The following is a 10,949-nucleotide window of genomic DNA, read 5'->3' as shown; positions in this document are numbered from 1 at the left end:
TGGTCTCAACTGCAGTTTTTATTGATATAAAAGAAGCATTTGATCATGTTTCAAAGTCAAAGTTAATTCAGACTTTGAAGATGTTAAAACTATCACTTTCTCTAATAAAATGAGTTAACTGTTTTATATTTAAAAGAATCATATAACTTGTCTTTGATAAAATGAAATAAGATAAGACTGAGATAAAAATAGAACTACTGTAAGAATCTTCAATCTCACTCATTTTATTTGTAATATACACTGCATATCTATTCAAACATAGAAACATGAAAATAGTGTGATCTCTAGACTGACCGTGTGACCGTGTCTGGGACCAGGACCAGATTTTTTGATAGTCTCATTATCAATTTGACTGATCCCATTACACGGTTTTAACATTAGATAGTAGTCTCATACTGTCTCAGTGAGACTTACTGTCTACTCTTGTCACATTTTCCAAATGAGACCATGATTTCCACTTCTCAATTTAAATTATTTTTATTGCTTTAAATGACTTTAAATCTCATTTGAGTGTTACCAAAAAGCGTTACTTTTTAAAAAATTAAAAATAGTCTAAAAGAAACCTTAAAATGTCTAAAAATAGTAACTTTATATCAAGAATAGAACTAAATGAGACTAAATGGGACCACTTTCTCATTTTTTTCAAGTCATGGTTCCATTTTACAATCTGATATATAGTCACTTTACATGTTTTTTTAATAGCCAGTCCCAGCGGGATTCATGCCAAGAAATGTATGGGACCAGACCAAATGGGATCAAATGTGAAATTCATGATCTCAGTGACCAGTCTAGTGATCTCTGAGTTATATAGATGATATTGATCTAGTCTACAGCTCAAAAACTATTAAAGAGAACTTGAAAGTAATTGAAAAAGCTGCAAAGAAAATCTTTATTAGAGCAGATATTAATCAAATTTAATTTAATATGCATAAAACTGAGTTAATTCATTTCTTTTCTAGATTCAATGAGAAAGAACTATCTCTGACTCTTTTCAATAGAGAGATTAAACTCAGTTTAAATATTAAATGATTAGAAGTATGATTACACTGCAAGTTGAATTTTAAATATTATATTTAACAAAGAACTGTCAAGGCAGAAATACTATTAAACAACATAATCAGACTATTAAATACAGAGAGAGGTCTATTCTTCCAGGCTATGAGATAGTTATATATAGTCTGTATTATCTCAGTAACTGATTATAGAGTTCAAGTTTGATGAAATAATCAAGAAAATTTCACTGAACTTTTTTAAAGTGTGTAAAACAGAGCTTTGAGAAGAACTCTGAGAGCATTTAAATCATTTTCTATTAAAGTAATGAAAATTGAAGCTTTAATTCTCTCTTCTATTATTAGATTTGAAAAGACCTGTATGAACTATGCTCTGAGAGTTATAAAGATAAGCTTAAATTATATAATCAGAGAAAGAGTCTCTTCTTCATTTTCATCAATTAACTCTGAAAATGAACTGAATTAAAATAGATTTCTTAATTAAAATGAAAATAATTCTTCAAAGAAAATATCTTCTTAACTGTATAGACTATACTCAGTGATTAAAAATCAATTTTCTTCTTTAAATGTTGAAAAAGTTGATCATGAGAAGATATCTCTCTGAAGAGAAAAGCTTGAATCTCTTATAGACTTATAAATAAATGAACTATCTAAAGAGAAAGAATATGAACAGCATTTGAAGAGAATTTCTACAATTAATATAAAAGACTCTATTCTGATTTATTCAGATGTCTTAAAAAATAAGAATTTAAATAGATTAGATGCAGGCATTGCTTATACTGAAGATAATATTAATTTTATCTCAGATTTCTGAAATTTAGACTGTGAATCTAAAGTCTTTGATGCTGAACTATTTGTAATAGTAAAAGCTTTCAAACTCATTGAAATAAAATCTCATAAAAGAGAAAATAGTTTGAAAGAGATATGAATATTCTCTGATAGTCAAGCTGCTTTAGAAAGACTTAGAAATAGTCAGATTCATAATGATCAAATGAATCTTGAACTGATCTTAAACTCGGTTTTAAAAATTCAAAAGAGAAGAATATCAAAGCTGATAATTCATCTGCACTGAGTTCCTGCTTATATGAATATTCATGACAATGAATTGACTGATTCAGCTGCAAAAAAGGGTTCAGAATTAAGCAGATTGATTCAAAAAATTATGTCCTGATCTTTTATAAAGAGAAAAACAAAAGAATCTCGTTTAGACAAGTGAAAATCCTGAGTATATTGTAATACACTGTGCATTATACAATAGTCTCAGAGTCAGATTAAAAGAGAAGTATAATCTAAATCAATTAAATATGAGATTCTTATTCTCAACTGAGATAGAAATTAAATACTTAATAGACTTTCTATCAGAAACTCAAGCAGCTACAAAAAAATGACTGAATTCAGAAATATCTGAATATGAAGAGAAGGAAATTGATTAGATATAGTCTGTTAAAACAGCTATATACTATCTTTGAATAATTTGTTTTGTCACAGTCTCTCTTTACTTTACTTTTTTCTTTCTATTCTTTTCTATCTATCTATTTAATGTGTCTATCTTTAAGACTGTGTTCTTTTTTCTTTTGTCATGATATTGTCAAATGGTTTCAAAGTATTAGAAGATGTTAAAATACTGTAATTTGTAAACAGTTTTTATATTCTGAGCTGGAATTTTCTGATTTTGCATATCTGAAATTGATAAATATATAATAGTTAACTTTACAGATATAGGAAAAACCCTGAGAACTAAAAGTTCTCAGGTAGATGTCATAGTCTCTGACTACATACATCTATAATTGAAGAATAATAATAATAATAATAATAACAATGTAATTAATACAGACAGATACTGATTCATTGTTTAAGTGAGAAGACACTGTTCTTTCTCTTAAGTGAGAAGACATATAGATTAATCAGCAGTTAAAAGTAATATGTTCTGATTAGTTATAATTAATGTACATTTTATATTGATGTCAGTCAGTGACTTCTTTGAAAGTTATCTCAGAAACTTGAAAGTCTGTTCAGATGACAGAGACTCTTGCTTATACATAGATATTTAAGTCTACTCAGTTCATAGCATCTACATCATTGTTATTATTCCTCAGTACAGATGTATAAGTAACTAAGATATAATATCTTCTATCACTGTTCTGTATACTCTTGAGCTTGATAAGACAGTTATTCAATGTCTGAAGTTATGCATAGAAATCTTCATAAGCCTGATCTTTGTCTACACTTACAAGAGTCTGTAAGAGTTCAAAAGTTAATATCTTCTTAAGTATACTAATATTTATTTAATTCTCTCAAGATTGATCATCTGCTTCTAGAATCTTGATATCAAAGTCAGAAATAAATGTTGTAAGAGAAGTGTTTCTCTGTCAGATACTTTGTAATCAATCTAATACTTTCTATTGTATGACAGTGTCTCAGAACAGAATATCAAGATATTTGATAATACTATTAGATGTTCACATTACTGATTCACATACTTTTATTTATGAATAAAACTTCTGTTTCATGTGATCTTTCAATTATTCATTAACATATCAATCTTGATTAATTAGTGAACTGATGACATCTTCATCTACACTTAGTTTCATAAGCATTTTCAGCCTTCATAATGAGTAGAGAGTGAGATCAGAAGGTTTAAAATATATAGAAGTATCTAAGTATTTCTTCAATACTTGTATTATGTTTATATTCAATTCTGTCAGTGTTGAAATTGCAGAGGTTTCTCATTAAGTTAATTGTTGAATTTTCTTGTATTAGTGTTATTGATTCATATGTATATCAGCTATTTATTATTGTTGTAATTTCAACATTACTTAAAGTCACTGTGATATTATATCTATGCTCATGTTCAAGAGTTCTCTCATATTATTATTAGATATGATTATATTGTTCATTGAATATATAATATCTGTGAAATCTGAAGAAGTGTAATTATATAAATATCTCATATATCTAGAGTGTCAGAACTCTCAGATCTTTCACTGATATTCTCTTTGTAAGATTTTATTCTCTTTGTAAGATCTTGTTATAAGGTCAGAGTGACTGATAAGTAAGCTTCTATCTAAGAACTCAGTGTCTGCTTAACTGATTAATTATTTTTCTATTTCTTATATGTTGTTATGCATTCAGATATCTTATTAATAGATAATTGTTTCTAATAAGAAGATAATGAACTTTTTTCAAGTGTAAGAGATCTACACTGAATAGATCAGTATGATATTTATAGATCTTATTTAACAAAGTAAAAAATGTTAGAGAAGAAAAGAAAGAAAAAGTGTGAGAATCAGTGATCAGAGTGAATATTTATACATATACACAGTGAAGCTTCAGAACAGAAGAACAGGAATTTCATGAGTTTTTCAGCTGAGAATTGATGACTGAGAATCAGGGCTTTCAGCGGGATCTATGAAGTGTAATGAAATAGTCTATATAATTGATCAGACGCAGCCTGTCACAATTTCTCTTGAAAAAGTAAGATGATTTTCTCTGGATTTTATACAATATTCTTATAAAGAATTAAAAACAGAGTTGTTTTCTATCATAATTTCACATTCTTTTAAGTAAGAATTACTTTTTCAATGACTGAAGAGCTTTTATTAATACTTAATTCTTTTTTACACTTTTTATTAACTGATTTAAGTTGCACACTTGTTATGTGAGAAGAATTGAATAATTTAGAATAAAATTGAATAGTTTTAATCAATTTCTCTGTAAAAAATTGACATATTTTTTATCAGTTTTTCTCTCAAAAACTGTTATATTATCTGATTTATTATCAATTGATATTATACTTTTTCTCACTGTATCTCAAGAAAGAGACTGTAAAGATTTTATTAATTTATCTTAAAAATCAATTTTAGTTTATTAGATTCTCTTTAAAAATTTAATCTAGTTACTAAACTAGTGTGAAAAAAATCAGATATTTTATATATAAAAGTCTTTCATTCTTCTTTTGAAACAGTCTGACTAACTTTGCAATTGAAAATGAACTAATAAACCTCTCAATTGAAACAGTCTGATCAACTTTTCATTTGAAAATAAACTGATAAATCTCTCAATTGAAACAGTCTGATCAACTTTTCATTTAAAAATAGATTAATAAATCTCTTAATTAAAACAGTCTGATCAACTCTTTATTTAAAAATAGACTGATAAATCTCTCATTTAAAATAGTCTGATCAACTTTTTATTCAGAGAGTAAAATGAGTTCAAAAATACACTCAGCTAATATGAAAAAAAGATACTTTCTCAGATGCTATCTCTGAGATTGAAATTCTGAAGAGAAGAAAGAAGAAAGAAATAGAGCAATAATAAGTTCTTAAAAGACAAAAACTTAAAAAAGCAAGTAAAATTCTTGAAAAACAGTGTCTAAGTGAGATGAATAAAGAAGTTCTGTTAATTCTTCATACTCAGACTAGATAACTACAGAAGATAATTAAGTTCAAACTTGAGATTTTAAATACAGTTCAAAAGATATTGAAAATTTCTAGTATAATTACTAACTCTTTATCTTACTCTTCTTCTCTATCTACTTCTTCTTCTTTTTCTTTCAATTAGAAGAAAATATATGCTTAAGCAGCTGAATTTACTGTCTCTAAATCTGCTATCTCAAAACCTGCTCAAAATTCTGAGAAAACTGAGAAAAATACTGCTCATGCTTCTATTCATAGAAAAGTAGAGAAAAAAATGCAAAAAGAGAAAAACTTTCAAATCTTCAGAAATAGAAGACTTATTCTCAAAGTCTTAAATCAGAATATCTTATAGAAAAATAAGTTAAACTCAAATCTTATTTTCAGAATTAGAAATGAAATTAATTAATAGTTCTTTTCTCAGTTAATAACTGAAATTGAAGTTTAAAAATCAGTTATAGCTTTAATGAAGTTATTCTTCTTTGAAAATTTCATCATTCTGATTACAATACCTGAATTCAGTGCAGAATTCCTCATTCAGAATAAGAATCTCTGAAAATCAGTAATAGAATCTTTGTTAAACTTAATAATTCTATCTAAAAGAGATGAAAAGTGAGATAAATTCATTCTTTATAATATTTCAGTTGAAATTTTTAACTGTGAAGAAGAAATACTACTTCTCAAAAATGAATTAAGAAGAATACAATTCTATTCAACTGAGAAAAGAGTCTGTATAGTTAAATTCAATTAAGTTTAGATAAAGTAGAAGAAATGCCTCTATTCTGAGATATATAAAGATACTTAAACAATCAAAGATCTCTGAAGTAAGAGTAGCAGGTTTAAAAATAAGAGTTCATGAATATAAAGACTCAAGAATGAATCTCAAAGCTCAAACACAGTGTTCAAACTATCAAGAATATGAATACTTTATAATCTCTTATTTTAGAGACTCAAAATATGTATTCTATACTAGAGATCATAAAACTAGTGAGTGTAAATGTAAAATATGCTTAAAAAGAGATGAAATATATTAATACACTCTGCTTAAATACTCTAATTATAAATAAAAACATGCATCTAGCTCAAAAGAATGCATGTTTACTTCAAGAACTCAAAAGAACTTAAGAAAAGATTAAGCTCAAAGTCAATCTAGAACTGAAGAGAATAGTTAAATCAGTAAATCTATAACTGTAAGCTTAAAAAGAAGAAACTCTCAATTATTTAAATCTTCAAACTTCAATTCTTCAGTTAAATATAAATAGAATTTGAATTCTTAAACTTCTGTTAAGATTAGAGAATTGAGAAATGAATCTGATAATAAACTAGATAGAATATAAGCAGTTAAAATTCCTGTTTTTTAAAATAGTTATAATCTACTATCTGATGATAGTGATTAGATTCTACTCTATCTTTACTCTCTTTTAGTATGAATATACAACAAAAGTAATAAAAAAAGTTTAAAACTCTTCAAAAATCACATTTATTTAAAATAATATAAATAGAAACTCAAATTGTATTCATTCTTATCTTTAAATTATATTTAAATAAAAAGTTGATTTTATACTTCTTCAGAAACTGAATTTTAATACTGAGTAAAAATACATCATTTCTCATTCAAGCTACTACTGCTTTCTATCTTAAAAGTTTGAGATAAAGTCAAGAGTGATGATTTATGAAAGAAAGAGATTAAGATATTAATTTAATCTAAGATTTAATATTATGTCTAACTCTGATATTCTAGTGAGTGATATTATAGATAAAGAGAATAAGTTTAATACTATACAGCTTATAAATATCTATAATGAAAAGTTATTAAAGAAAACTATCAATATCTGAATAATTAATAGAGAATTTTTAAACATAACTCTGTTAAAAAACTCTATAATTGTGGAAGATTTCAATACATATTATCTCTGATAAAATTCAGAATGTAAAAGAGCAGTAAGAGTAGATAAATGTAACATGACAGAGCCGAAGTGATGACTAGTCAGTGGTGTTACATAGAGGTAGTTGTTTGAAAAGCTGTATAAGTAAGCTTGACTATCTTGCTTGAATAGTGAGCTTGTGAGCTACAGAGTTATTGTGAGAATATCACAGATATAATACTTAGTATACTAAGAAGATTGTATGAGAAATACAGTAACTCTTATATATATTTCAGTAGAAGAAAAATGAATCACTGACTTCTTTGATAAAGAGTCAGCATCTAGCTATTCTATATAAACAATGAGTGAATACTCTTCTTTCATTTCATGAGCAAGAATAGTCTGAGTGATATCTCAGTGATATCTCACTATTAAGAAAGAGTAATCTGCTGATTCTATATAGAAGCAGAGTTCTTATATTTATCAATTGAATCTTTCTATAATATATCTGAATAATGTTATAGAGTGATTGAAAACCAGTTTGAACAGTCTATGAGATGAATGAAATTATTTGTAGAGAAGTGATAAGCTGTGCAGAATCATAGTGAGGTCTTAGCATAATCAGAGATATGATAATACTCTTCTCTTTAAGAGCATAGTTCTGATACTCTTAAGATTACTAGATTAGAAATTATCTTTGTTATATAGCAATGATTATCAATTGATTTAACAGCACATGTGCTGTATATAATATAAAGAAATAGATGAGTTTTTCTACTAACTGTGTAGATCTTTCTTTCTCATCTCTGTTCAAATTAAATATGTGATAAGTGAGTTTCTTATATATCAATTTGAAATGTGAAAAATATAGTTAATAAGTGACTTACAGATCTCTCATCATATTCTGTTCTATATATGAAATTCTTTATAAAAGTGATATGTTTTAGAGACAAAGCTAACAGTAGTGATAGAATTTTTTAAAAAGATCTTCTCTCTCTGTAACTTATTTTTCTTCTCTCTCTCTTCATCTATAATAGTGAGTGTATGAGAGTATTGTTCTTGAAAGATAATAAGAGACTTATTCTGACACTTTCTAGTAATTAAATATCTTTGTGATATGGCTGCAGCCTTCATAACTGTTAAGAAACCTCAATTGAAGACAGAGATAACAGTGTTAACAGACTGCAAAAGCATCACTCTCATTATTATATCTTCTTCTTCTTCTTCTTCTACTTCTCTTATAGCTGTGACAGTAGTCACTGTGTCTAGTAGTGAAGTGTTATCTCTTCTATCAGTCAGCTCATCTGTATTCAGTCTATTCTCTGTCTCTCTCATCACTGTTGTAACACCACTTCTTCTTCCAGTTAATACAGTGATGTATGACCTCATATAATTATTTAAAGAGAAGCTTGAGAAGAGCTTGATTTCAGAAACAGTAACTCTGAGAAGCTTAATTCATAGTTTCTCTTCTATGACATATCTAAGCTCTGCTCAGAATACTGCTGAGTTAAGTCTACAGAGTTCTGCAGTTTCTTTATCTTCTCTTTATAAGAAGACTTCAGTGCAGTCTCTGATCAACACTGTCACTTATCTACACTATATTAAGCAGCTGAAGAAAGAGAGAATCTTATACACTTATCTCTTCTCTCACTCTCATTGTTTCTGTTATATCTGTAATAATAACTTCTATCTCTCTGTAGATAGTATCTACTCTACAAGAAGATATTATGTTGATTCTGATAAGAAGCTCAGGTGTTCAAGCAGTACAGAGTGAGAGTCTCAGAGCTTCAAGTATTAACAGATTCTGTCAAGACTGAGAAGATCTCTCTTACTTATCTGTAAAAGAAGATAAAAGTGTGAATCTCTGAGATAAAAAAACACCTCAGAATGACTGACTCTAAGAAGAGATCAGTCAGCACTACTGTTGAAAGTGTCACAGAGATCAATTACTGATTAGAGAGAATCTTACTTCAATTGAAGCAGATGACTGAGATGCTTTATAAGTTAGTAAGTTAATACTTCATGCATTTCTGCAGCATCACAGTGCTAACTTCTCAGTAGACAAAGATGCTGATATCAGAGACTTCAACAGTGAAGAATAAGTTTGATGAGAATATGATTATTGATAAGTAGGCTCTGAGATTTCTTCTTTTTACTTTTTCAGCAGGCTGCAGTCTCATTAGAATAGCAGTAGTCTGTGAGTTAATAATATCAATCTTTGTTGATTTCAAATATCTCTTTCTTTTCTTATTAACTGCTTTAGGAATTTTACACTTGTATAGTCTCATTAAACTTCTAAAAAACTCTTTGAGAGAAAATAGAAGAAGAGTGCTATAGAGTTTACAAGATACTAGCTCATCACTATAAGATCATCTCTAAAAAACTCTTTGAAAAAAATGAGAAGTCTTAAATAACATTTCTTACTCAATGTGTCTGATGTGTAATAAGACAGTCTCTACTAGTTATCTCATAGCTTGTAATCTCTTTCTCAGTATTTTTCAAATGCTTAAGCAGTTTTTATAAATTCTCTGATAATGAATAATCTTCTTATTTAACAAGATATTGAAGCTTATTATAATGTATTCACTTATTCAATATTTTCTTTATAAGATATTCAGTATCACTCTCAATCTCAATATTATCTGACTGAGATGACTTCACTCTGAGATATTACTTATAGAGCTTTAAATAGAAAATGTGAAAAATAAAATAAATTGATTTCAATTCTGAGAGTAATTTTAACTTATATATCTGCTTACTCATTACTCTTATTACTAAGAAAGATTCTAGCTATCACTCACTGAGTTTCTTATATCATCTTATTATCTTAATATTCTTTGCTAAAAGTAGTACTTGATTCTCTATCAAGAACTTTATTGAAAGATATTTTCAATTACAGTATTTTATCTACTACTTCTGAATATGATGAATACTTTTCACTGTCTTCTTATGAATTTTATTCAAAAGTTTCAATCTCACTTTTACTTCTGATACTGAGAGATACTCTGTTCTCTGTATCTGTTTAATATTCTGACTATCTATTCTTCTCTTTGAAACATTATCTGCAATGTTACTGAATAATGAAGAATTATATTCATAATAAGTATAGAAAGAAGATATCTTTAAGATTACATTCTTTACATTATTATACATGAATTCAGTGATTAGAAGATGTTTAAATCAATCATTCTAATAATATAAACAGAATACTTAAAGATGCTGTTTTAATATCTGATTCTGATATTCAGTCTGATCATCTGTCTGTGAATGAAATACAGTACTGAGAAGATATCTTATTTTAAGATAATAGTAAAAGACTGATTAGTATTTACTGATGAAGAGAAATTCTTAATCTGTTATTAATAACTTCAGAGTACTATGATTATAAATAATAATATCTAAAATAGATCAGTCAATTCAGAGGCTTTAATCTTTTTATAAATAGAGATATATTTAGTTATCTTTATAAAGTAATTAATAATGATCAAAATTAAGTTATATTCTTTAACTCTTATTAACTTCAGTAGATTAACTATGAAATTCATTGATAGATTCTGCTATAAGCTCTTTGAAACAGATAGTGATATTAACTTACTGTATTACTTATACTGTGAAATCTTTATTCTTTAATAGATATTATAAGTCTTAATATACTCTTTGAC

The sequence above is a fragment of the Blastomyces gilchristii genome (assembly GCF_000003855.2).
Source record: "Blastomyces gilchristii SLH14081 genomic scaffold supercont1.24, whole genome shotgun sequence".
Taxonomy (NCBI): domain Eukaryota; kingdom Fungi; phylum Ascomycota; class Eurotiomycetes; order Onygenales; family Ajellomycetaceae; genus Blastomyces; species Blastomyces gilchristii.
Note: the sequence above shows the minus strand (reverse complement) of the source record.